We start from the raw sequence: 27082 nt of genomic DNA, 5'->3' as shown, positions 1-27082 counted from the left end.
GGTTTGGAACAACCCGAGGGGTTTGAGATTGATGATCAGGAATCTCACATATGCAGGTGGAAGAAAGCCCTCTATGGCTTGAAACAAAACTCCTCAGGTGTAGTATGAGAGGATTGATAGCTGTCAGATGAAGCTGAGATTCACTAAGAGTGAAGCTGATCCAAACCATTGTTTGAAGGTTGTGGATGATAGACCTCTCATACCAACACCTTATGAGGACGACCTATTTTTGACAGGTGCAAACCCTCTCATTTGCAGAAGTAAGAGGGAATTGGATTCCGGATGTAGAATGATAAACTGCAAGCCTGTGACTACCTTGAGGATCTTAACATTCAGAAGTTATATGGTAGTGATGTCGGACCAGATTTGGGAAATGACTCTGAGTTTAATAAACTCATTCGTGTTGATGTTCTTCGTGAACTTCCATCCATACATATGTTTTGCAGTTAGCATGGTGAGCTCATATTTGGTTGAGCCTCACTGAATTGGTTCCAAGAATCTTCTGAGATATCTTGGGGGCATAATCTCTCATGTATTGAGATACACTGTCGGAAATATGAAACTGCATGATTATTCGAATGCTCACTCGGCAGGCAATGTGGAGGATCATTAGAGCACTTCTCAGTGCTGGTTCTCTTTGGATTCTTCTTCGATATAATGGATGAGCAGGAAGCAGAAGTCGGTTGCTATAAGCACCACTGAGACTGAATACATAGCTACGAGTATGATCTCGTGTGAAGCTGCATGGTTGTAGAAGCTCTTAAGTGCGCTGTTTGTACACATGATGAATACCACTGTGATTCTCTATGACAACTAGAGGGGGGATTCAATTATTGAGGAATCCCGTATTCGATGATTGCTCTAACAGATAGACATCAGATACTGCCTTATCTGGGATATGGTAAGTCGATGAGCGAGGAGGCTACATTGCATTGAGACTGATGTATAGGTCACAGACATTTTTTCAAAGCCCTGAGGAAAGGTCAAATCTGTGACTTTCCCGAACGACTTGGAGTCGTTGGGAGACCTTCTTATAAGGGTCCTGCTTGTTGCATGCATTGAGCTCTGGGAGCTTTAGGGGGCTTGGGGTACTTACTAGAGCAACATACGACCGCAGGGCGACTCACCCTCCCCTGGTGGTGCACTATGTACAAGATGACAAGTTCAACCTTCCCTTGTGATACCCTATGGCGACTGTGGAACATGATGATTAGTTCCCCTGTGGGTCAGGATGATTAGTTCTCCCGTGGAAACTGTGGAATGATGATTAGTTCTCCCATGGGCCAGGATGATTAGTTCTCCCGTGGCAACTATTGAACAAGATGATTAGTTCTCATATGGGTCGGGATGATTAGTTCTCCCGTGGAAAATGTGGAACAGGATGATTAGTTCTCCTGTGGGCCAGGATGATTAGTTCTCCCATGGAAACTGTGGAACAGGATGATTAGTTCTCCTGTAGTCCGGGATGATTAGTTCTCCCGTGCCAACTATGGAACATGATGATTAGTTCTCCTGTGGGTCGGGATGATTAGTTCTCCCGTGGGAACTATGAAATAGGATGATTAGTTCTCCTATGGGCCGGGATGATTAGTTCTACCATGGCGACTGTGGGGCAGGACGATTCGTTCTCTTGTGGACAGGATGATTATTTCTCCCGTCGAGGCATCTTACCCATGCAGTCTCGGACTCATGGGAAGTACCTCTCATTTGATCAATTAACAGGGAAATGGGGTTAAGGACCATAGTAATACTATCGATGGACGCATCGATGTATCTACCGTACTCCCTATGCTAAGATGACCTCCATTGATCTAGGATCAATGAAACTGATCTGAAATCAGTATGTGTGGTTTGAGACACTCTCTTGTGATATTGATCTTGGATCAATAAAACTGACTTCAGGCCAATAAGAGTGATGTGACACACTCTCTTCATATGAAACTAACTTCGGGTCAGTAGAGAATGGTATGAGACATTCTCGATCAATTCTTCTTCTTCATGGTTCAGCAAAGTAGAGCATAATAGAGCAGAGCAAAGCAGAGCTCAGCAGCGCAGAGCATCGCAGTACACTAATGGCAAAGATAGTACAGTCGGACATAAGGATCAGTGGATAGAGTTTTCCCTAGTTGAGAGGGAGTGTTAAAATTGGCAACCAGGGCCAAACTCCATGTAGGTCATCTTATTAATGGAAGCTGATATTTTTCTTGGATCCCTCTCATTGAGAGGTGTAGGATTGATCTAAAGATCATCTGATTTCGATAAGTATTCATGGAGATATGAATTTATTTATGTTATGGGACAATTCGTCAAGGTCAGCCAACAACCAAATAAACCCCACTTGTGCTCAACGTTTTAGTATAAATAGAGGTGACCTTCAAGTCATTTCAACACACTTGGGATCTCTTCCTCTCTACTTGTCTTTGGGTTTTAGTAGGAGGAGAGATCCTAAGGGATAATGTTGCCTTGATCTAGAGGGTAGAAGCAGGAACTGCTGGGAATAGCTGGAATTGCCGAAACTGTCGAGAAAAGCCGGAACTGTCAGGAATAGACGGAATTGCCAGAACTGTCAGGAACTGCTGGCACTAACAGGAATAACTTTAATTGCTGGAACTCTCGGAATTGCTGGGAAAAGTCAAAACTACAGGGAACTGCCGGGAAAAGTTGGAACTGCTGGGAACTTCCGAAACTGCCGGGAAAAGTCAGAACTACCAGAACTGTCGGGAATAGCTAGAATTGTCAGAATTATCGGAACTGCTGGAACTACCAGGAATAGTCGGAATTTCCGGAAATGTCGGAACTGCTAGGAATAGTCGGAACTGCCAGGAACAGTCGGAACTGCCGGAACAGTCAGGAAAGCTGACGCAGAGGGTAGAAGCCAGAACTGTCGGGAACTGCCGGAACTGCCGCGAAAAGCCAGAACTACCGGAATTGTCGGGAACTGCTGGAATTTCCGGAACAATCAGAGCATTTACCTCTGAAGGAGAGCAGCATGCAAGGGAAAACTAACTAACATTGGGATAGTTGTATGGTACTTAGTAGCAAATACACCAAACATACAATGTTACGGCTGGCATGCAACAACAAGCATGCAAAGGACAACAAGCATGCTAGGGACAACATGCAAGCTAGGGACAAAATGCAAGCAAGATGCAACCAACACATAGGTCAGTATGGCAACATGGTGCAGCAATGGCACATAATGCAGTATAGTGATGGGTACAGTCATGATTAATGAAGCATGATGAGATGCAACATAGTGATGATGGGTGCAGCACAGTGAGGTGCAGCATGGTGCAGCACAGTGAGGTGCAACATGATGATGAAATGTAGCACAATGATAGGTGAAGGGGTCACCTTGGAGAATCAGTTGAAGTAGCATGTCTTCAACTGATCTCATGTATCATCTTCTTAGAGATGATCTATGCTCTTATCTAGATAAGTAAAAGTGTTGACTTATGTTGTAAACGTACTATCTCTCTCTCTCTCTGTTGAACTATTGAAGAACATATCAGAAGAATTGATCAAGGGTTTCCCCACATTGGGGTTTGTCCTTGGCTAGCGCCACATCTTGTGTCCTCTTGTCTTGGCTTGTCTTCTGGGATTTATGTTTATGTTCTATCTGCAGTTTAATTTAATGCTGATGCGATTGCTAATCTGGAAAAGATATTGAGCTAACTGTGAAAATTGAAATAAATTGCTCTAAGCATAGAACATACCTAAAATTAACACAAAATTATGAAGATTGACACTAGTTACATTTTCAACACTCCCTTTTAACTAGGGAGGTATTCATAATGACAAAATAGGATACTCTCAAATTGAAATATTCTCATAAGGGATCAGATTGATAAGCATCATCATAACCAACACTGTAAAAAATAACAAGGCCTTGACTATCAGTCTCTATGTCTCCACTAGATCATAACACAATGTCGGGAGGCATAAATTTGGACAACACCGCCTCTCTAGGCACATACCCCATCCAGATGTTCACCAGATATGTCCTCGCAGAACTACTCTTATCTTGGATACCCATCCTTAGAATATCATTCCTCGAGACTATTCTTATCTCGGATACAAATCCTCAAAGAATATCGGTCCCAGATGCTTATCCAATCCATGATTTTCCTTACTAGTGCCTTCACTAGGCTTACGATTATTAGTCCTAGCCATAGCGCATGACACATGGAGAATACAGTGTCCACCATCACTCCCTCTCAACCAGGGAGGAGATCTTCACTCCCTCTAAAACAGGGAGAAATAACCACAAGCATAAGCTTATAAAAAATACTCATCAATGTATTGACTATCTATTCTTTTGTGGAGATATTGTTGTAGTTTTTCAACTTTTCTCTGCATCATACTATTGAATCATAAAGCACTTCAATCTTCCTAGTTCTCTGACAATATTTATGCATATTTGAATCCAACATATCGACAAGTAGTTTATTAAACACTTTATGGAGCCAAACTTCTTCATAGTTGATTGCATAAGCCTCCACATCTTATTTCTTCATTCTGCTTCATGATCTTCCAAGAAATCATATCAACTCAGAATCATTAGTAGTATTTATTTCGACATTAGTATTGTTAACCCAATCAATGTATTCCTCAATCGAACCAATCAAATGTCCATACAATCATTAGAGCTCTTCAACTTCTTTCATAGATCTACCAACTTGACTTTTTTATCATAAGCTTCTCTAGTTTATGCCAAACTTCAAGATCTAACAACTCCCTCTTTCTATCTGAGGTAAGTGAACTTCTTCTTTTATGCTACCATTTAATTGACTTCTTCCTCCTTAATCTTCATGCTTTGCCATGTTCTTCCAATTCTTCCATTCGTTAATCAAGCTTAGATAGATCTTGTCTTGAGTGCAAGCTTTATTAGAAAACCATGAAAGAACAAAAGGCAAAGTACAAAGACAATAGCTTTAGTAGTAATCAAGGAGATGTAGAGTACTTATCTTTTGAGGAAGATCAACTCCCTCTTAATCTTGGACCTGTTCACCAACCTTGTCTTCACATTAGCATGGTGTCATTTATGTTATCATTAAGGGTTGGATCTACTTCTTACAATGGAAATGATTAGATAGGGTTTTGTTCCTAGGGTTCTCTTATCTCAAAACTTAACGAGGGTTTACAAACCCTAGATTTTCGAAAGTCAGCAAGATTTTCCATTTAAGACTTGAAAATTCTACCAGCATACTACAGAGTTCTTTGCAAAACCCTAGAGTAATATTGACAAGCCTTCTATACACGAGATTTCATTCCTTGACCATAAAAGCCTAGTCCTTATATGCAAGGAAATTCTTCAAATATTATATCAACAAACTCTAGTATATATACTCACTTTCAAAAGAGAATAAGATCATTATCTTGTTCCTCATGTGAGTTCACCATTGACTAGAAAACTTGACATTGTATGCATAATAGTTTGCAAGACAAATTTTGAAATGAATAAGAACTATACATACCACTTTTGACCTTACCTTGTCCCTTCTTGCAAAGATCGGTCCTTTGATTGTTCTTCAATTGACATGTATTTTTTTCTTCCATCAGACATCTACCAAGCTTCAAATAGGTTGGCTTTGTGGATGCAATTCGTCATGTATAAGAGGAAAGTCTTGGTAATATGACTGCTTTATGAGCTTCATAAAAACTTCATATCTTTGTCCACAAAGTTCACAATGTCTCGTTCTTTAATTTTGGTCTCCTCCTTCCAATGAACGAATCCATAATGTCATAGATTTGTCTCAGTAGCCATAGAATGATATCCCTCAGGTCCTTGAATAAAGTTCCACATAGATGATCTTTGCATGTCTTTTGGATATCTTATCATACTTCTTTCACAAAGTTTTGGTTTTAAATTTCCAGAGTATATTTATAGATCTCTCGATTCCTTCCAGATTCCATAGAACTTTGATTCTTGAAATTGTCCTAGAAATCTTTGAGTTGCTTGCAATGCTACAATTACTGAGGTAACATGACTTGAATGAGCTTCAGGGCTTCTTTCTTTTTAGATTATTTTATAAATTGATTGCTACTTCGTATCATATGTCACTGATTTGCATGGTTCGAATATTTCAGAGGATGCCTTGGATCTGTCATGAAGTTACCTTTCATGCTTGGTCTAATTATTCTTCTACAAAATTGGATGTCACAATAATGAGGCTTGACATAGTGTTAGGCTTCAAATGTTTCTGATCATAGTTCTTCTACTTAGTTCTTTTAACTTCACATCACAATGCATTTTCCACATAGATGATGAGCCTAGGATTTTGACAAACTTTAGAATTATGTCCTTCAATAGTCTTTCAACTTCATTATTCTTCTTTGTCTTGGATATTAGTCTCAGAGGAGTGCCACAGTAAGCTTTTGGATGTAATTGCAATAATGCTACAATAAAGTTTGAATTCACCATAGGTTCACGCCATTTTTTTGTAAACGTGTCTACTTAATCTTTAGGAAATTCGTATGCCTTGGATGATTCAACCTTTAAGAATTGAGGTAACTTGGACTTATTCATAGTTTCTCGGATTGGCAATAAGTTTGGATGCCTTGTGTTGACCACTACGTGTCAACGACCCATAGCAGTACACCCCATTTTTTGCAAAAGGGATAGCGCCTGATCGATGTATTCGTGCCATACAACTATCATCATCAACTTGACTTCCAGGATGTTATGTAAACCCTTTCTGCATGTGTATAATGTAAATAATCTAAGCAGATCTGTGCTATGTATATAACGACCTAGGTAAACCTACTTTTCTAGTGACGATCTCCATTCTGGGAGGTTTTTTGTCTCACTGATCCATTCTCGGATGGTCGACAGAGTTTTCCTCCACCCTTACCCCAAAGCTGTAATGGATTTTGTCTCTAGGATCTTAGGCAAGTCCCAATGTTCTAGATTGAGTCTATGTAAAAGTGTTTTGGGAATAATTCTAACTATTTGGTTAGGTTATTTTATTACAAATTGTTTGGCTTGTTGGATTATATTTGTGTCGCAGAAATGGGTGGTCTGCGAGGGTCTATTACAAATGGGTTTTCCTCCTTATGATGTAAAAAAATATGAAAATCATGATGTAAAGTGTCTTGAAGGTTGGAAAAATAATTTATCCCCTCATAGGTTAATTAATTAGATTTTCTGGCCAAGAATTAATTAAAATCCTAGGCCAGAAATTTAATTAATTCTAGGTCCTAGGTAAATTTAAATTCTCCAAAGGAAAAATTCATCGGTCCTTAAAAATTAAATTTTAAAATGTCCCACGACTAAGGTAAATTAATTATTTTGCTAAATTTTAAACCTTTGATCCCTGGGGGTTAAGTCAAGTCAAGTTTTTGGGGAAATTAACTCAAAATTTTAATTTTTTAGTTAATTAAAATGCATTTAATTGAAAAAATTGAAATTTCCTCAAGAATTAAATATTTCGATGGATGAGATTAAAAGAAATTTTAATCTTCATCAACAGTCGAGATTTCTTTGACAAGGATCACTCGAACTAGCCGTTGGAAGATTTATCTTTAAATAGGAAGGTCATTTGTCAGTAGATCTATTCGACCTTTGAGTCGTGTGCTTAGCAAGAAGCTCTTGTGTAATATTTTTCTAGATAATAAAGAAAGCCTTTGGGGCTAAATTCCGTTGGTGTTATTATTCATGGGAACATTGTAAGATGTGTTGTTTTCATGCATAACTTTTTCTAAAGTCATTTGTGATAGCTTCTAAAGAGTGATTTGAATACAAGTATCTTGCTTAGTCAATGGGGTTTAAATAATAATTTAAATTTTGAACGTAATAGCAGATATCTCTATTTGTCTAAATTTTATAATATTTTTTCGCTCTATTTTGATGGTTGGATTGAGTTTTGCAGGGAAATATTGCTTTTTTAGATCCTCAGGCGTTAGGGGAAGTTTTCAGTTGAACCAACCAGCTCCCGATCTATGTTTTCTGAAGAGCCTAGCTAATTTAGCTCTGGGCTTATCATAAGATTTATTTTTGTTGGTGATGCATGAAGGCTTTTGAGTTAGCATCTCCTTTAAAAGTTTAAAAATTTAATTTTTTTTGTGCAGCTTAATGACAGATCTGGCTGATTAGAGCATGTAGTTTGTAAATTTTGTAATTATTTTCCAATGTGGGTTTTTTTGGGGTTTAGTTTTTATCATTGTATATATCGTTTGGGTGTTTTCTTGTTGTCGTACAGCTACAGACCTGAGGAAAAAATCTATGTAGAGTCCATATCTAGGACCTGAAGGGTAAGATCTGGATCTCTGGGGTTTATCAACATAATTTTCTAGGGATATTATTCAAATTTTTCGCAGTCCAAGGGTTTGAAATTTTTTAAATCTGGAAATTTTTATAAGGGTTCCAAGGATAAATCTGAAGCAAAGGATTCAACATTTTAATCAAAGTTCTTGGAAATGTTGTAAAGAGTTTTTGGGCTACCATTTCTTTGCTGATTGGTTTCTTCGGTTTGTTGCCTGGGTTTTTGGGTTGCTGCAAAATTTGATTTTTTTTTAAATCCCTTCACAACTCCATTGCTGCCAATCTGTTGTTCCTCATCCTCGAAACCCCATCAAAATCACAGCTCCTTCTATCCCTGCATCCAAGCTGCTCCATTATCTCTGCAATGTTCTCTCCATCACTCCCCATTGAAACCCTCAGCTTCTTCCCTTAGCCATCCACATTCCTCCTATGCTCCTCCCTTTCTTCTTGCGTACTACCAAATCGAAACTCCAAATGCTGCACCATTGAACTGCATTTTTTGTCATTGTCTAAACCCTCTCAACTATATCCGCAACCCATTTCCGTTGCTCCATTCCCTGCGCTGTCCCTTATCCTCCTGCTATTGCCTTCAAAACCTGCGTATCACCTAGCCCATAGCCTTTCCAGCTCTGTCGAGCCCTTTCCCCTCGCTGCTGCTACCTGCATGAAACTCCTCCAACACACAACCTTCTTCCCTCCTGTCACCGTCATCCCATTTTCTGCAACCTCCATCTCCTACGACCTGCACAAACACAACAAAGCATTCACCTTTTTTTATTTATTTGTATATGCGTTAGGGGTTAGGGTTAGTATATTTTTCATTTTCATTTTCATTTAATTTTTATTTTTCATTTCGATTTGTTTTAATTTGATTTTTGATTTTTATATTTTTTTTGTTTTTCACATTTTCTTGTTTTGTTTTTACTTATGATTTTTTTTTTTTTTGATTTATTGATTTCTTTTTCTTTTTGATATTTTTATTTTTGTTTTACATTTTATCAATTTTTTTATTTTTTTATTTTTTTTTTAACTTACGATTTTGATTTTTTGATTTTCATTTATAAAACATTTAAAAATCTAAAACATTTAAAAAAAATCTAAAAATAAAAAAATTTCATTTATGTGACTTTAAAATCCCTAAAAGAATTAAATCAAAAGAGGATTTGCGCTTTCACATTAAATTTTACAGTGGCCTATGGCCCATTAAAATTCAATTTATTAACCCTTTTTTATTTGTTTTACTTTGGTCACATCAAAAATTTAATCTCTTCATTTTTACCACGTTAAATTAACTACCTAAGGAATAACTAAATTGTTAATCTAAAGTTCCTTAGTGTCCTTTTGTGGTATTGATTTACCTATTGGCAAGGTGTTTTGAAAATTATATTGGCTATAGGAGAAAGATAACTAATTCTAGATATGGGTTCTTGAAGAAAATCATTTTTAATCTAGAATCATTGCTTAGCATTTAATTTTCATAATTCTTCATGGGATTTAATTGCTAAAATATATTGCAATTTTGGGTGTTCACATTTAATTGTTCATGATCGTCATATTCATCACATTTATAAACTGCTCTGGATAACTTGTTTTTGTTTAGTCTATGGTTAATTAAATATAAAAGGCACTGGTTTGTAATCATTTCTATCTTGTGGTTGTGTCTAGGTCATATTAGTGTTTGATCTATTTATCTCAGTTAACCAGGACTCATTTACATTCATCAAGTTGTCCATTTTTCAGTCTCCTAGAGCCTGTGTTTCACAGGCTATCCTCATTCATTCACCCCAGGGGCTACCCCCCTTGACTTGTCTAGGAGAGAGTCTAAACAGAGTGAGTAAGGATTAGAGTGACAACCCTTACTCTAAGTGTTGTCGCGGTGCCTAGACACTTTGTGTGACAACACCTTGTATAGTTGATGCCTTCTTCTATGCTCAATCTAGTGATTTTTCACAAATTCAAGTGCCATACACGATCTTTAATCTTCACACTAATCTCATAGACTTATCTTTCTATTTCTTTAGAAAATTTGGATGTCGCTCTCTGATTTGACACAAAGATACAAATTCAAATGTTATTTTTGTAGAGATGGTATGGTCTAGAATTCGTACTACATTTTTTTAATTCATGTAATCCTTTCAAGTGTTTGATCTTTGATATCATGATGTATATTGCCATAGGTGGCTAGTTAGGCTTGCTTTAATTAGCAAAGATATAAAGCTACAAGAACATATTGCCAAATCGACTCTTCATCATCAATTGTTCACATGAAATTTTATTTAGACTTGTCCATAAGAAATCATAGAAGAGGCCATATAATGTAGAGGTACAATGTCATAGTCTTATTCTGAAATTATATTAGTATAGCCACAAAGATTATGTCACATAAATTCATTTTGTTCTTTGATATTTTTCTAGCTTGAGCGAAGGTATAAATCTTCTTCTTATCCTTTATTTCGACCTTGAAACAAGTTTCAAATGGTAAGAGTGCAAATTTTTTTGAAGTAGCCTTAACTTCGATCTTCTCTTGGACATATGCTACAGATCTTCGGATCAAACTTCTTAGATTACTGATTCAGGAGTATCTTCAAATTGCCTTCCTTTCACCTTAACTATGACACCATGTTGAGAAATCAAGATGCTTGTACATTAGGCTATATTTCTCTTAACTCGATAATTACTTATGAATGTTTGTTGGCTTATTATTAAATTTATATTCTCTTCATCAAGCAATTACCAAAAATGTACAAAACATGAAGATCACAAGAGACAAAGAACATAAGAAATTAGGCTCCAAGCCAAGGCAAAACCCCACAAGGAGGAAAACCCAAGAAAATCCTCTTCTTATAGAATCATATAAAAGTGAGATATCCAAGACCAAAGATCAATACGAAGATTGCCACAAAGACCCACGTCAACCCTCCTCCAAGTCTCCTCTAATAAAATCAAGGTCAACATTGGTCAACCTTCTAGAATCTAGTCAAATCCTAAGTTTTTAGCCTCCTATAATTCTACACTTCAAATTTCAAGCCTGGAAGACCTCGAAAAAAATTGCATGTGTGAGCAGAACTAACGTAGAAAATTCTTCTTCCTCTCCTTTGACCTTCCTCTCTCTCCTTTGACGTTGGTTGTCTTCTTCTTGATTGGGCACATAAATGATGTGATGTGTGAGTGAATGAATTGATCTCCAAAGAGGTTGAGTTGAATCTATATATACATGTCGAGGAGGGTCAAATAATTGTCCCTAGGGCCGACTTGGTCTTGTGAAGACACTTTGACTTCAAAAATAAATTTTCTTTTCTTTTCTTACAAAAAGTCCAAATGGGACTTGACTCAATTATATTTCTTTTGACTCATAAAATATTCTTTTTGACTCAATGACCCTATAAACATGAAGAACATGATTTGACTAAAAATAAAATAATAATAATAAATGAATATAATAAATACATCAAGGATACATTTGAATTACATTATGAAGACCAACACAAGTTACATTTTGAACAGGGGGAGGATGGGGGGAGGGCAGGTACCAACCATCCCACTAACTCCCAAGACCATTAAGGAGGGTGGTGGTGTGGCATGCCCCCTCCGTGCAATATATGTGTGAAGGCCATCACCTCTCTTAATGACACTCAGGATGTTTGTATACTATTTCTTGATTCTTTGATTGTTTGGAAAATTAATGTATGTGGAGAATGGTGAGCAAGGGCCGTAGGAGAGCTCTTTTGGCATCTCTACGAGCTTGGATTATGGAATTGTTGAGGATAATTGCTTGGATGTGAGGGAGTTTGCAATGGAAAATACATAGTTGAGAAGGTTTACTAAGTTTTATCCGACAATTCTCCCTCTCAAAAGCAAAATCTTACTGTTTCAAGCAACACAAGGAAACGGTTCTTGCTCGGAGTTAGCTCATGAAAAAGAGAATTTTGGTCTAAAGCACACCTATCTCAATTGCATAGATTTTGACTTTGTTTGGAGGGCTAGAATGACACAGAGTTTCAAAGCTAGTCTGCGGCTAAACGTCTTCATTTACTCTTGGTCCCTTGCAGAGGTAACATTGTGTTCCTGGTTTTGTGTGTCATGTTATCTCGTTATTGATAGTTTATGTGTGGTATTGGTTCCTTTTACCGTATCTTTGGTTAAGTCAATGGATAAGTTGGTTGAATCGATATCTAAGGATCCTTTTCATCTAAATTCTACTTCTTTTCCTAATCTACAAGCCTTCCGCCATCTTTACTTCTTCACTCTTCTTTCATGACTTTGGTTTTGGTGTGCTAGTATTGCCTTGGCATTTTTTTATTCTCTTGCAGGGGATACAAATGTCTTATCTATCATATGACATTAAGGAAGAGAGGAGAGTCTAGATCCCTACATCCGCTGGAATTCTTTGTCTACAATTCAAAAGAGTAATTGTTGTAGATTTTTGGGGAAGTGCATTTGTTTCCTTCTCAGGGCTAGCAAGGTTTTGTGGTTTATTTGGTTTATCATGCATCATCAAAAGGACCATAGCCAACGAGGTGTTAGGGAGTGTGGCTAGACTAGCAAGCCTTGTTCTGAGGCTCAAGCCCACGAGGCGGATTTGTTTACAAGGCTGCGATACCTCCAAGCACTCAAATTGATATTTTATAGCTTGAAAGGAATGTTCGTAGGGACAAACATACCATCTCAGAGTCTAAGCTTCTAGAAGAAGTTTCTCAATGGCTCCCAAGCCCTGGGCACATTGGCGGTAGGGGAAATTTGTATATGCATTTACTTACTCTTCACTAGTAGTTGAAAACATTACTTAGGCAAGTTCTCAAGGAAAAGCATGATGACAAAAATGAAATTATCTCCTTCCTTAATGACATATAACAGAACCAATGGAAAATGAAGAACAACCTCGATGGACTAGAAGCAGGGTTCGAGGAAGTACCAATCCCTATATCTTTCAAATGAATTTAAAATTCGAAAAAAGATTAGAGCATTACATACTTAAGAGTTCTAAAGCTATAAATGAGGTTTACAAAGTTCTACAACTATATGAACTGAGTGTCAGTAACGTACAAACTACTCTTTAAATGTTTACTATAACCTTGCTGGTAGCATGTCCATCCATGATCTTTGCCCATGCACCTTCTGCCTTTGCCAAAGGGTACATTGAATCAACAACGATTTTCAGCTTCTGCTCCTTGACCAAATCAACTAACATTGCAACGTTCTCACCCCTTGGTATCATCAGCAATGGCACAAGTTACTTCTTGGAAAAGGTAATTTTCTTTGTAACTGATGCTAAAAATGATTTGAAAGTCGGAGTAATATCAATCACTTTCCCGTAGGTGCCCAGATTGGGCTCGAATGTTGACCATGTTATATCTAAAGCACAGTGAATCACAACATCATATTTACGGCCTGATGGACTAGTCAAGGATGCACCTTCTGGTGTTTTATAGTCTAGCACTTCATCATCTCCCAGTAGCAGTGACATGAGCATTGTCAAGTTTTTCTAACTGAAAACATAAAATGTTCAATCAGATCCAACTTTTGCTAATTGAAAACATAAAAGGTCAATCATGTCCTAGGTTTATTAATTTTCAGTGCATGCATTAGTTGTACCAAGCATACTCTGGAGTCCCATTGACCCTTCTTTGCTCATCAGTGGGCATTAATATTTCATTTCTATCCCATTAATCCAAAAACAAGATAAAATAGCCATGTGGTTTTAGACAAGGGATCATACTTGCACAACAAAATGTCCAACCCCTCCTGAGGCTGCTGTGATAAGTAGATTAACTCCTTTGCTACTTCTGTCAAGCTTAATACCTGCAACATCCCGAACCGCCTGCAATGCAGTAAGTCCAGCTATTGGCAAGCCTGAAGCCTCTGGAAGAACCTCTGGAGGCCTCTTTACAGTTGTTTTCAAGGGTACCACAACATACTCAGCTAGGCCACCCCCTTTCTGTCAAAATATATCAATTGGTCAAATCCCTCGATGTGCTTCTATATCTATTAAAGTGAAAGGATCATAATTTTAAGATTCCAGCTTGCAATTCATTGAAAATGAAATAAAAATTCGTAAGAGTGATTTCTGTTGCTTTCAAAGAAAATGACATGGGAAACAAATGATTTCTGTTGTTTGTCCATCACGATACAATGAAGGGTGGTAAATATACCATACACCCCATAGCACATGAAGCACATTTAAACATAGTTTAACATATGATTTCTGTTGTTTGTTCATCACAATAAAACCAAGGGTGATCAATATACATACACCCCACGCCACATTAAACCCCTCTGATCATAATTTAACATTTTTGAAATGACCTCAAATGCTAACAAGGTTAGGAGAACAATAAAATGCGTAAAACCCACTTTCACAATGATCTTTAGATATTCCATTAAAACCTTGCATGCAAGTTATAATTCGGAGATAAGGGTTAAGCATTATGGTAGACATAGAATAAAAGTATGGAGCCATCAAAACCAGAAACACCAGAATGAACAAGGGCAAAGGCATAGTCAGTTACCTCACTAGAGTCATACTTGTCAAGGATGAATTAGCAGCTATTGGAGAAAAGATAGAAGATGACAAGCTCATGTGAACTGCCTTGAACGGGGTCTCAAAGAAGTGGGATGTGTTTGTCCAAGTGATCAAGGGACAATAATGTTGATTTTTCCAGATTTCTTAGACTGATAATTACTTCCAATGATATTATTAATTATTTATCTTGTGTCACTTTATCATTAAGCAATTATACATAAGAAATCTTCAATATTAAACAATAATAACAATAGAAACATGAGGAGACAGCCAAACACTAGCGACACAAATATTACCTTAGGAAAACCCCAAACCAAGGGAAAAACTTAACAACCATTTCTTAGAAAATTTGTCCATTTCAACAAGAGATACAATCTGATTTCCCAGTCAAAAACAAAGTCAAAATGACTAGTAACCAAACCCAGGTCAAACCCAGGTCAAACCTAGTCAAACAAAAACAAATCCGGACTCCTGAAATTTTAGTCTACTTCAGATTCATCCTTCTAGTTCTGCCTTAGATTCGTTCTCATGTACTGTCTCAGGCTCTGATAAGCTTGAAATTTTGACTCATAAGATACATTTATGTGATCCGAATTTTGCTCAATGGAGGCCGAATGGCCTTTATATAGTGATCAAAGAAACTCGAATGGACACATCCCTTGGGCTGGGCTGACTTGAACATATTGGGGCCGACTTTACATTTTCAAAGGTAAAATTCACAATTTGAAAATTCAAATTTACTTTTTTTGGAGCCAACTTGGAGTCCACAATTTTATTAATTATTTCACAATTATGAAGACCGACCAAAGTTTCAAATATTCAATAGACAAGACCTACCTAACTGGGATCGTTTGTGGAGCGATTTCACTCTGGAGGAGTTTAGGTTGAGTCTTGTCAATGGCAACAACAATTGACAAAAGGGTGAGGGATAACAAGAGAATGTGGTTATTTCATGAAAGAACAAAGCGAAGAAGGGATCCAACAAAGGGTCCAACTCTAAGGGGGATAAGAAGAAGGACCTTTCAAAGGTCAAGTGTTACAGCTGTCACGAGTTTGGCCACTATGTCAACAATTGGCCGCAGAGGAAGAAAGGTGATAAGAAGAGCAACAAGCAAACGACAACTTCAACAAGTGTAGACGAGCTTTTCAATAAAATGGAACAAGAGTTTGCACGCATAGCTTTCTTGACTAGCTCGACCTCTAGGTTGTTTGGTATATCAGTTTTATCAGAACCGGAGCAGAACCAGGCTGGAACCGGTTGAACTGGCTGGTTTGGCTGTTTTTGGCCCAAAACCAGTCTGAAACTAGCCTCCGAACCGAAATAGGTCGAACCGGCCGATTCAGAACTGGTTTTGTGCAATATGTACCTATGCAAGCCAACATAAAAAAATGCCTTTTTTTTTTTTTTTTTTTTTTTTGTTAATTTTTTCAATTGGTTGACCCACTTCTAATTCTCCCCTAGGCTAGCCTAATATTCAAGCATATGGCTTTTAGCCTAATAATCAAGCATATGGCCCTAGTATTGTTATGCAATTCATGCAAGTAAAAGTGACATTCTCCTTTATCTTTCATTTTCATCCTTTTACTTAAATTTTTAACATTACCATGAAATGACTCAAGATGTTTGAGAGTGGTTCCATCCTCAATGGATTTCATACGGAGAAAGTAGAATTTTAGATTTCACTCAAAATCTAACAAACTTAATAGTTTTTCAGGATTTCAGGATTGGGGGAATTGCAACGTTTCCATTGGATTTTGTCATATACGAGGGTATGGAACTAGTATTTAATAAAGAGCACTAAGCCCTCTATGTACTTTGATGTTAGTGGCATTGGTTTTTGAACTCCTCTATCATGAGTCTACTAAACAATGGACCCATCACTCAAATAAAATCTTGACATGACATGCTACGTTTTTTCTATCTTATTTTAATGCCTGAATGGTTATATTGATGATGAAAACAACAATATAGGCAATGATTTTGATGATATGTAGGCGTTTTTTATGGCATGATCTTTTTTGGATGCTAGAGGCCATCTAGAGCCTAATTGTTGATGTATTTCTGGTTCAAAGATGGATTGCACTCAATGTTATTTTGGTTATGTGCACCCTTACATGCTATGTAAATGAGAAATTTTGCATATTTATGTATAAATGGTTTGGATTCATATGGTTGCACATAATATATATGTTTTTCTATAAAATATGAATATTTTGTGTTTTTGGTAAACCGTTTTTTTTCCCAGTTTTTTACCAGTTTTGGTCTAGTTCCAACTGATTCTTGGTCCACAAGGTTTTTCGGTTCAATCACCGGTTTGGTTCTAATAACATTGTGGTATATAGACAGTGGGGCGTCATTTCATATGACAGGAGTTAGGGAGTACTTATCCAATTACTAGGAGGAGGACATTAGATTCCAAATCGAGATGGTGAACAAGTCCAAGTGCATCCCAGTTGGGAGAGAGAATGTTCTATTTCAGAGGGAGTCTGGCAAGTCGATTCCCATCCATGATGTGTTGCATGTGCCAAGAATGGGGATGAATTTGATTTCCATATCTATTATGTAAATTTTCTTTATTTTATTAATAAATTTCCTGAAGTGCCTGTGTTGGTTCAGGCCGTGGACTGTTTCCCTCTTTGAGGGTTTTAACCACGTCAAGAATACTAGTGTATTGATCTGTGATCTGTTTGTGAGCAGTGTCCTTTGGTGTTCTATCTGAGGAACTTACCCTGTAGATTCCTACAAATAACAATGCCACTTGTGTGTTTGTTTTCTTTCAGCTGATGATCTATAGATGTTGTGACTGTATTGTGTTTATTTCAGTATTTAAATGTTTTAAATAACTTGTTCATAATTTACAAGTAGAAGAAATAAACCAACAAAATATATATTTATTTTCTAACAGATAGACTTAGAAAATTCAACAATTGGGAAAGATGACACTGGAGGAAGCATTTACGCAAATAAGCCAAACGTTAGGCACTTTAGGATATTTGGCAACTTAGCATATTGTCACATTCCAAGGGATACACATTTTAAGTTGGATCAGATTGCAGAGAGGGGGTACTTTGTGTTGGAGAATCTAGTAGGGTAGTTATTTAAACAATTATCCTTATCCTTGATAAAAGCTTGTGAACTTATGTTAGCTTCTTATTATTCTTAGGTAGATTTCTTTCATCAAACAATTATCAAGAGCATAAACCATGAAGTTCATAGAAGACAATGGACACAAAATGTAAGCTCCAAGCCAGGGAAAAACCCCTTCAAGGGGAAAACCCAAAAGGAATCTCTTCTCTTATAGAAGAATCAAATCAAATGAGAAATCCAAGACCCAAAGACCAAAGCCAAGACCTCCTCCAAGCATCAAGTCAGCCCTCCAACAATTCCTTCTTGAAATAAGCTCAAGTCAACAAGGTCAATAGAGGTCAAACTTCAAAATTCCTGGTCAAAGCAGAGTTTTGGCTCTTTTTTACACTTGCAATTTGGACCTACAATTCTCGGTGTCCTTGCAGCTGTAGAAACCCTAGTTTTGCACGTGTGAGAGAAATCAAGCCCAAAAATCAAATTTTCCTTCCTGCTTTTGACTTCTTTTTGTCTTCTTGTCCTTGGCTCTACTTGCTTTAGATCGAACTTCTAAAGTGTGTGCAAATGAGTCGGGTTGACCACATGTGTCAAACAACCCAGGATGAAAAGTACATATCAGTGGATAATTTTTTTTCAAAGTCATCATCGTCATGCAACTTCCAAATTTATCATTGTAATCCCAAATTTTGTAACCTTGTGGGCCTTCATTGTAAAAATGATTCTAGTATGACTGTGAAGCCATGTAAAAACATCTAAGTAAGCCTTTGATTCTTAGCAAAGAGTTTCACTCTAGGGATATTTTTACCCTCGCCAATTGTTATCGTTTCTTGACCCTTATAATTGGCAGAGTTTTTCTCCCACACATACCCCAAAGCTAGAGTGGGGCTCGATGGAAAGGTCTCATGTGTAGTCCTACTGTTATCGAGTCTATGTATTTTTATCATACTGTATCATCTGTCTTGTGTCACAGAATTTGGTTGAGTCTAAGAAGTCATGCATTAATTGTAGAATTCCCCTTCTAATGGGATGTCTATGTACTATCCTGATGTAAAAAGTGTTGTCTACGAATATTTTTGGTAGATGATTACTCATAATTATACATCATTGCCAAAATATTTTTTAGACCCACTTTAAGGGTGGAAAATATGTGTAATCCCTCTTGAGTCATTTATTTTATTTTCCAGTAAAAATGTCAAAATAACTAAATTGGAAACTTGTCAAAAAATTAAAATGAGAGAAAATTAACTTCTCTCCAAGTGGAAAATTTATCAAAAATTTATCGAGGTCCTTTTTTAAAATAAAAAATTAGAAAGGTCATTTCCAAGGTAAAAAGTCTCAGTTCAAAAAATCATTGGGCCAAAAAGAATAATTTCTCAAGAAAATCGAATTTTTGGGTCAAGGTGGTTACTTAATGAGAGAATTACGATAATTCTATTTTTCGAAGATTCTCCAATGGTCTAAACCCACCCAGAAGTCAAAATTTGGTCCATCAAGGTCAACAATCAAGGAGGTCAAAACTTTTTGGAGATCTGTGGACCAGTTATCAAGGGATCAAATTAATTTGATAAGGATCAAGCCATGGATTAGAGGAACTAGCGATTATTTCCACTTGGGGGGTTTGACACCCTCATGTTGTATATAAGGAAGTTATTTTCCTCTTCGTTGTATCATGAAATCATCAAAAAATCTTGATCAAGCTATGAGTCAAGCTCTGCTGGTTGTAATCTTTTTTCTGGAATAATAAAGAAAAAGTCTTTGCAGATTTATTTGTGATGGTGTTCTTCTTTTGCTTCTTCGTAACATTTTTCTGAATTATGTTCTTAAAGATGTACTAACATAAAAAATTTAAGTTATTATTTCATTTTCTAGTGTTGGATTAACTACTTGCACAACTATTTTGCATTAGTTACTAGGCTTAGAGCAACACATTAAATTTGATTAATCTAGCAAGTTTCTCTAGATTGAGGTTTTATTGTGTGATCTAGCTTCTTTTGATCTAATAACTTGATCTTAAGTGTGTATAGACCTCGTTAATATTTAGATCTTAGGCGTGAGGGGAAGTCTTTGGTTGGATCAACCAACTCCCAAGACAAGAAGCTTAAGAGCTCGTGTTAAATTTCCAAGACTTATCTAATGATTGTTTTGCAAAGATCTTGGCTTTGACTCAAATACAAAAATCCTATTTTATTCATTTATATCCAATTTAATTATGCAATAAAAGAATATATCTGCTAATTAGAGCTATAAAATTATTGTGAATATTGTAGATAAAATTGTAAATTTTCTAACCCTTGTATCTATTTATCATTTGTACATATAACCAATTGGGGTTTTATTTTTTTATTCTTGTGGATCCAAGGTGAACTGCTAGGGCTTTTATTTAAATTCGTTTTGCAAGCATATTCACCTTGAAGATCAAATAAATCTGAATTTGTGAGGGAACTAGCCCTCACCTAGCCTAGAGGGCTAGGGTTAGGGCAACGTTGCATTCTATCGGAAGCCGTCTTGCAAAATTTCCAAGGCTGCAAAGGATTTGAGCCCTGATCTAGCCTTTCAAGGGTTCGATCCATCCAATTTGAGCCTCTTTCCTTCAACGCAACTTCATTTTTGGGAGGCTGTAAGCCCTAAAGGGCTAATCTCATTGCAAAACCAGGATTTCTTTAAGAGTTTGCTACATTAAAAAATTTGCAAATAATTTCAATAATCATTTTATATGTTCTCTCCTCAAGTCTAACTTTGGATGATTATTGCAGGTTTATTGACAAATTTTTTAGGGCTAAAAACTAATCATAGGGCTGATCTCGATGACTGCTAGGGTTATTGACAAAATTTTGCTTGGCCGTAGGCCTAGATAGGCCTAATATCCATATTCGTGGCCTTAAAAGGCTTGTAAATTCATTGTACTCGATTTAGAGACTAACCCTCATTTGTTGTAGGCCTATACATATCATTGGCAAGGATTTTGGCAATTGTTTGGTTTGCAGGCTTGTTATTATACTTGATCCATTGGAGCTCCCATTTAGGCCTAGCCCCAAGGCCTAGAGGCCATATTTGACTTAGCTTCATAATATTTTAAAGTCTAATCCATATCCTTGTTGATTGAAAAGGCTAACTCTTGTCATTGTAGGGGTAACATTGCATTTTTGGGAGGCTTATAACACTAATCTTTGGTGAAGACGTTGGCATTTAGACTTTGCAATTGACACATTAGTCATTGGAGGAAGGGCACTAGGCCTAGAAGCCTTGTTTCCCTTAGCTAAGAGCCACTTGCAGAACATAGCGTGCTATAGGTTTGAAGCATCACATTCAAAGGCTAATCATATAGTAAATTTGATAATAAAAAGCCCTAAAACAATCATAATTGATCACATTAACACATGATGGTTTAATGAGCATTCTTGGTCATTGATCTTGCTTGATCGTGGGCCATTTCTGGATTGGTAGGGTTTCATAAGGTCTGGTGCAAGTTATTGATCATTGGAGTATCCTATCTCGTGCCTTTCTCTATGGTATTTGGTAGAATTGTTCATATTCTTGTGGTATTGGAGGAGCTTCTTCTTCTTCCTCTTGGAATACTAACCTTGCCTATTTGCTCTCATTGATTAGATAGGATTTCATTGATATCATTATTAGATCTAGTCTTTGTTTGCATTTATCATTTAATTCACTCTTAACAATCTCATATGTCATTAGTTTCTTGTGTTGGCATCATTAAATTTTCACTTGTTCCTAATTGCTATCTCATCTAAGTGAAAGTTATCATAACTAAGGCACTTGAAATTGTTGACTAATAGTTTCATTAAGTAATCCTAAGGTGCTTCATTGGCTATCTTGTAGCCTTGTATTCAAAGTGATATTTCATAAGCTTGGTTATAAGTTTTTTATATCTCTCCCATTGAAGCATATTGTCATCATTGTAACTCTTTGAAGCTATCTAATCTCATCATTCACATCATCATTTTAGTCTAGTTATGCATTTCCTAAAACTTACCTCCAAGCATTAGCTTGGTTGATAGAAAGTTAGGACCACCTTCTTCATCCAATTTGCGAAGCTTGACCCTTGCTCAACGGTTAAAATAGGTGACCTTGCAGTTCTCTTGTGAGCAATCCCTTGTAGGAATGGAGGCAAATGGGTTGTTAGAACTCTAGGCTAGGTATCGTTAATGAGGCCTTAGCCTCCTTCCCTTGGACTTCTTTCTACAGCCTCGTGTGAGACTTGTTTCAAAATAATTGAGGAGAAGGATCTCACTTACACTAGGCATCTTAATTAAAACCAATCAAGATCTTGCATTTCACATTAGATAGATCTTGCATCTCATCCATCAATGATAATTAGAATTGTGAGCTAATCTATAATGTCAAGCTTTCATTATTGATCTTGTCATTTCAAAGTTCATTGTCCGAACATGTTTATGTTCCTTGCAATTGTTCTCTCAAAGTTTATCACTCATATTTCTAATTATCTTACTAACATTTATTTGCAGCACTACTTATCTTGTAATTTGAAATATCTCGTGCAAGTTCTTTAATTTATTTGGCCATTGTTATCAAGGCACTGGTCTCTTGTTGTTTCATCTTAAGTGCCGTATCAATTAAATTGAATCCATCTATCTTACATTGCTCAATATAATAGCCACACTTGTTGTCTATCTTATTCAAGTCACTGAGAGAAGTGATTGCCTTGCCTCTTGATCTCTTGGACTTTTTGACTTCAACAAGTTTCCCCTTCGTTTTTTATCTTTTAGGGACTACCTCCCTTAGCTTGCTTAGGAGAGAGCTTAAAAAAAGGAAGTAGGGATCAGAGTGACAACCCCTACTCTGAGCGTTATGCCTCAAAGATGTACCTTGTGGAGTTGGGAACCTTTTCCCACACTTAGGTGTACACTTCGGGCGACAACAAGTCGAAGTATATTCCTTTAAATACCCTTCTCATGAGATCGAATAGGCCTCTCCTAGGCCAACTTTTCACTGACAGGACCGACTTGGTTATGGAGGTCAAATTTGACTTTCTAGACACACAAATAATATCTTTTACATGTTACAACTTGTCCAGTTGGGTCTTATACAAATGCTAATGACTCTCTTGACTCATGACAAATATTCTTTTGATATGACAAACCTTAGGAGCATGAAATGCATGCTTGACAAATCAAATGGAGCATGAAACCTATGCTTCAAAATAATATTTTTCTTTCTTTTTTGTTTGTTACATAAGATATACATAATGACATGAGTACAATGACAATTATAAAGATTGAAACTAGTTAAATTTTTCAAAACTCCCTCTTAACTAGGGAGGTATTCATAATTGTACAACCTGTACAAGGATATTCTCAAACTTAAATATTCTCATAAGATTCCGATTGATAAGCCATCTTTAAGCATCAACATCATAACCAACACTGTCAACATATTAAGGCTTTCACTGACAACCTCTATATTAGAACATAATGCTTGGAGGCTTTACATGAGACACCACACTATCTTGTAAGGCACATAACCCATCTGAGTGTTCACTAGGTATGTCCTTTTAGGACTATTCTTTTCTTGGATTTCCAATCCTTAAAGAATATTAGTCCACTTCAACCAATCTTGTCTTGGATACCCTATCCAATCCTCAAAGAGTCTCAGTGTACTTCCTATTTTGGATTTTCTGTCCTCAAAGAGTATCAATCTCAGATGCTTATCCAATCCTCCATTCTCCTTCCTAGTGCCTTCATTTAGATTATTGACTGTTAATCCTAGTCTAGTGCATGACACATGGAGAATATGATGTCTAATATCACTCCCTCTCAATTAGAGAGGAAATCCTCATTCCCTCTTGATTAGGGAATAGATCCTTGCTCTTTCTTAATCATTTAAGGAGACTTCTTACTCCCTCTTAAGCATAGAGGAGATTCCTTACTTCCTTTCAACGGGGAAGTTATTGCCATAATTTTTTTAGCGTGTCTTCATCAATACATCAACTACTAGTTCTTCATGGAGATCTTCAAGTAGTAGCTAGAAGGCTCTTCATTCCTTTTGCATCTCATCATATTGTGCTTTTATAATGGAGCCAAAATTTCTTCATTCTGTGACAGGGTTCAGGCCATCAACCTTTCATATCACTTTCCTCTATTCATCATCAACAAAGGAATTATATTGAGCCAATCAAAGTAGAGCTAGTCATAGCTCCCTCAAATCATGAAAGTGATCTTCATTGTTATCGAAACATAAACATCAGGTTATCCTTTTGTACTACTACCTTTCAATCTCAAGATGATGTAGAGATCTTGACCACATAATTATTCAAGGATTACCAAAGCATCCACTCAATCCATGTATTCATTGAATTGAGTTCAAAACACACAGCTGTAGATACACTTGCCTCAACTACCATTATGTATTTCTGCAACATTCTTCTAGGTAGAAAAACCATATACCAACTAGACAACCGATACCAAAACGTCAATATCATAATCACCTTAACATGATGGCCTTTTGTCAAGATATCTTATGGAAGAATCTTGATCTTCAGTCATTCCAAAGCATACCAAACTTCTTCTAGGCATCAAATAATCATATGGAAGATCTTTCATGCTTATGTTACTAAGCACACTCTTATGACCAACTCTTTCTGCAAGATTCTTGAGCATATTAATTTTACCTTCTAGAGAAGAGTTACTAAAGACATGCATACCTTTTCTTTCATATAACCATCAAGTGATCCTTCCTTTGAATGAGCTTGATTCTCCTTATAGAAGATAAGTTTCCCTTCAAAATAGGAGAAATACATCAATTCTACCTTTCAAACTGCAACTTGACCATCATCATCCCTTCATCCTTCAAGATCATTGATTTCATACTAAATGGAATATAGTTAAGTCATAATGCTTCTTCCAAATATCAAAGAAACTCCCCTAAATGATGGTTCTTATTGGAGGATCCTGGTGATCCTTTTTGCAAGATGACTACCTCTAACATTATGTTAGAAAATGCTTAGATGAACTATGATATGCAAAATGGTCCCAATTTTCTCATTCTTTCCAGCTAGATGACTTCTTCCAAAGCAATTTGATCATGTGGACTCTAAGTCTACTATTATATGCTTCCTTCTATGATGCCATGCTTCATAAGAGCAAAGCCTCTCATAGAAAATGCAATGATGCATGTTTACTCTAATTGCTACTTTCTAATTAGAGAAAGACAAATTGCAAATAAACTTGATAGAGATGGAACTTCTTTCAATAGTAGATCATTGGGATCTTCACCTTTTGACTTCTTCTCAGGTTCTTCCTTTTCTTCATCTATGTGAGCTCCAATTCTTTCCTTCCTTTTGATGTTTTTCTTGTTTGGACAATCCCTCTTAAAATGTCCATACTCATTACATTCAAAGCATTGTATCTTGGACATATCTAGTTTTCCTTTGGTCTTTCCAAACTTCCCTTTCTTCTTCTTGGATTTTACAACAAAGGCTTGAGACTTTTCATTTGATTTGGTGTCATCCTTTGCCTTTATCCTTGTTTCTTTGAAGATACATTGAGCCCATAGTTCATCAAAGGTAGCAACCTTTCATGAGTAGACACTAGTTGCAAAACTGCTCCATTCAGGTGGCAAAGCATCTAGTACACAAGTAGTCATCTCTGAATCAGAAATGACTTCCCTAAGCCCTTGCATCTGGTCCCTCAATTATGATATTTTCATAAGATATGTGGACATATATTCTTTCTTTGACATTCTTGTTTTATATACTTGATTTCTCAAGGATATTTTCGAACCTGATGTACTTATATAGTACAATTTCACCAGCTTATCATAGATTGCTTTAGATGAACTCAAATCAACAACAAAGGGAATGAGATGATCCTTTATGGATTCAATAAGAATCCTTTGTGCCCTCACCTCTCCCTTCTTGTATCTTGCTAATTCTTGAGTCTTCTCTTTGTTTGGTTGAGTAATTTCTCCAAGAACATATTCCATGACTTCATTTTCTGTAAGCACCAAATCAATCCTCTTCTTCCATGCTAGGAAGTTTGTTGATCCAACAAGCTTGTTGTTTTCATTGCAAAATGAAGTGATTTTATTTGTAGATTGAGACATGGAGAACAATATGGTACTTGCTTGTCAAACAAGTGTCCTTCTTGATGATGCCTTCAACTATCTTGATGCTTTCGAGATTCTTCAAGAAACTTCAAAGATGTCCTTTAATAACAAAGATCCTTCAAAAGAGAGAAAGATAGTAAACTTCCTTCCATCAATGAGAGCTTGATCCTTCTTAAGATGATGATTTCTTCTTCCTTGTGTCCTTAGAAATTGATTCCCTTTGACAAGCAACCTCCTCTTATGACAACAAGATGATCTTCAAGTTGCCTTCTCTTAACCTTAGCTCTGAAACCATGTTGGAGAATCTAGTAGGGCAACTATTTAAACAATTCTCCTTATCCTTGATAAAATCTTGTGAATTTATGTTAGCTTCTTAATATTCTTAGTTAGATTCTTTTCATCAAACAATTATCAATATCATAAACCATGAAGATCATAGAAGACAATGGGCACAAATGTAGGCTCCAAGCCAAGGCAAAGCCCCTCCATGGGGAAAACCAAGAAAGAATCTTTTCTCTTATTATAGAATTAGATCAAATGAGAAATCCAAGACCTAAAGACCAAAGCCAAGATCTCCTCCAAGCACCAAGTCAGCTCAAGTCAACAATGTCAACGGAAGTCAAACTTCAATTCCTAGTCAAAGCAGAGTTTTGAACCTCTATTTCAGACCTACAATTCTCGGCCTCCTAGCAGCTGCAAAAACCCTAGTTTTGCACGTGTGTGAGAAATCAAGCCCAAAAATCAAATTTTCCTTCTTGCTTTTGACTTCTTGTCCTTCACTCTTCTTGCTTCCTTTTCTTGCTTTAGATCGAACTTCTGAAGTGGGCAAATGAGTCAAACTCTCTTCCTTTAAATATTCTTCTCATGAGGTCGAATAGGCCTCTCCTAGGCTAAATTTTCACTGGCAGGGTCGCCTTGGTCTTGGAGGTCAAATTTGACTTTCTAGACACAAAAATAGTATCTTTTACATGTTGCAACTTTCCTAGACAAATCTTATATAAATAATAATGACCCTTCACTCATGATAAATATTCTTTTGACATGACAAACTCTAGGATCATGAAATGCATGCTTGACCTAATTAACCAATTAAATAGAGCATGAAACCCATGGTTGAAAATAATAATTTTCT

At 36.7% G+C, this 27082-nt stretch overlaps 1 pseudogene; it reads right to left on the bottom strand.

Moving 5' to 3' along the window:
• Nucleotides 1–13316: 13316 nt before the first annotated feature.
• LOC149242875 (chloroplast envelope quinone oxidoreductase homolog) overlaps nucleotides 13317–27082 on the bottom strand; it is a 28896-nt pseudogene continuing 15130 nt past the window's right edge.

Source organism: Pinus tabuliformis, chromosome 8 (genome assembly GCF_031772625.1).
Source record: "Pinus tabuliformis cultivar Carrire ecotype Pingquan chromosome 8, CPIR1, whole genome shotgun sequence".
In the NCBI taxonomy this organism is placed as follows: domain Eukaryota; kingdom Viridiplantae; phylum Streptophyta; class Pinopsida; order Pinales; family Pinaceae; genus Pinus; species Pinus tabuliformis.
Note: the sequence above shows the minus strand (reverse complement) of the source record. Positions and strands in the feature narration are given on the sequence as shown.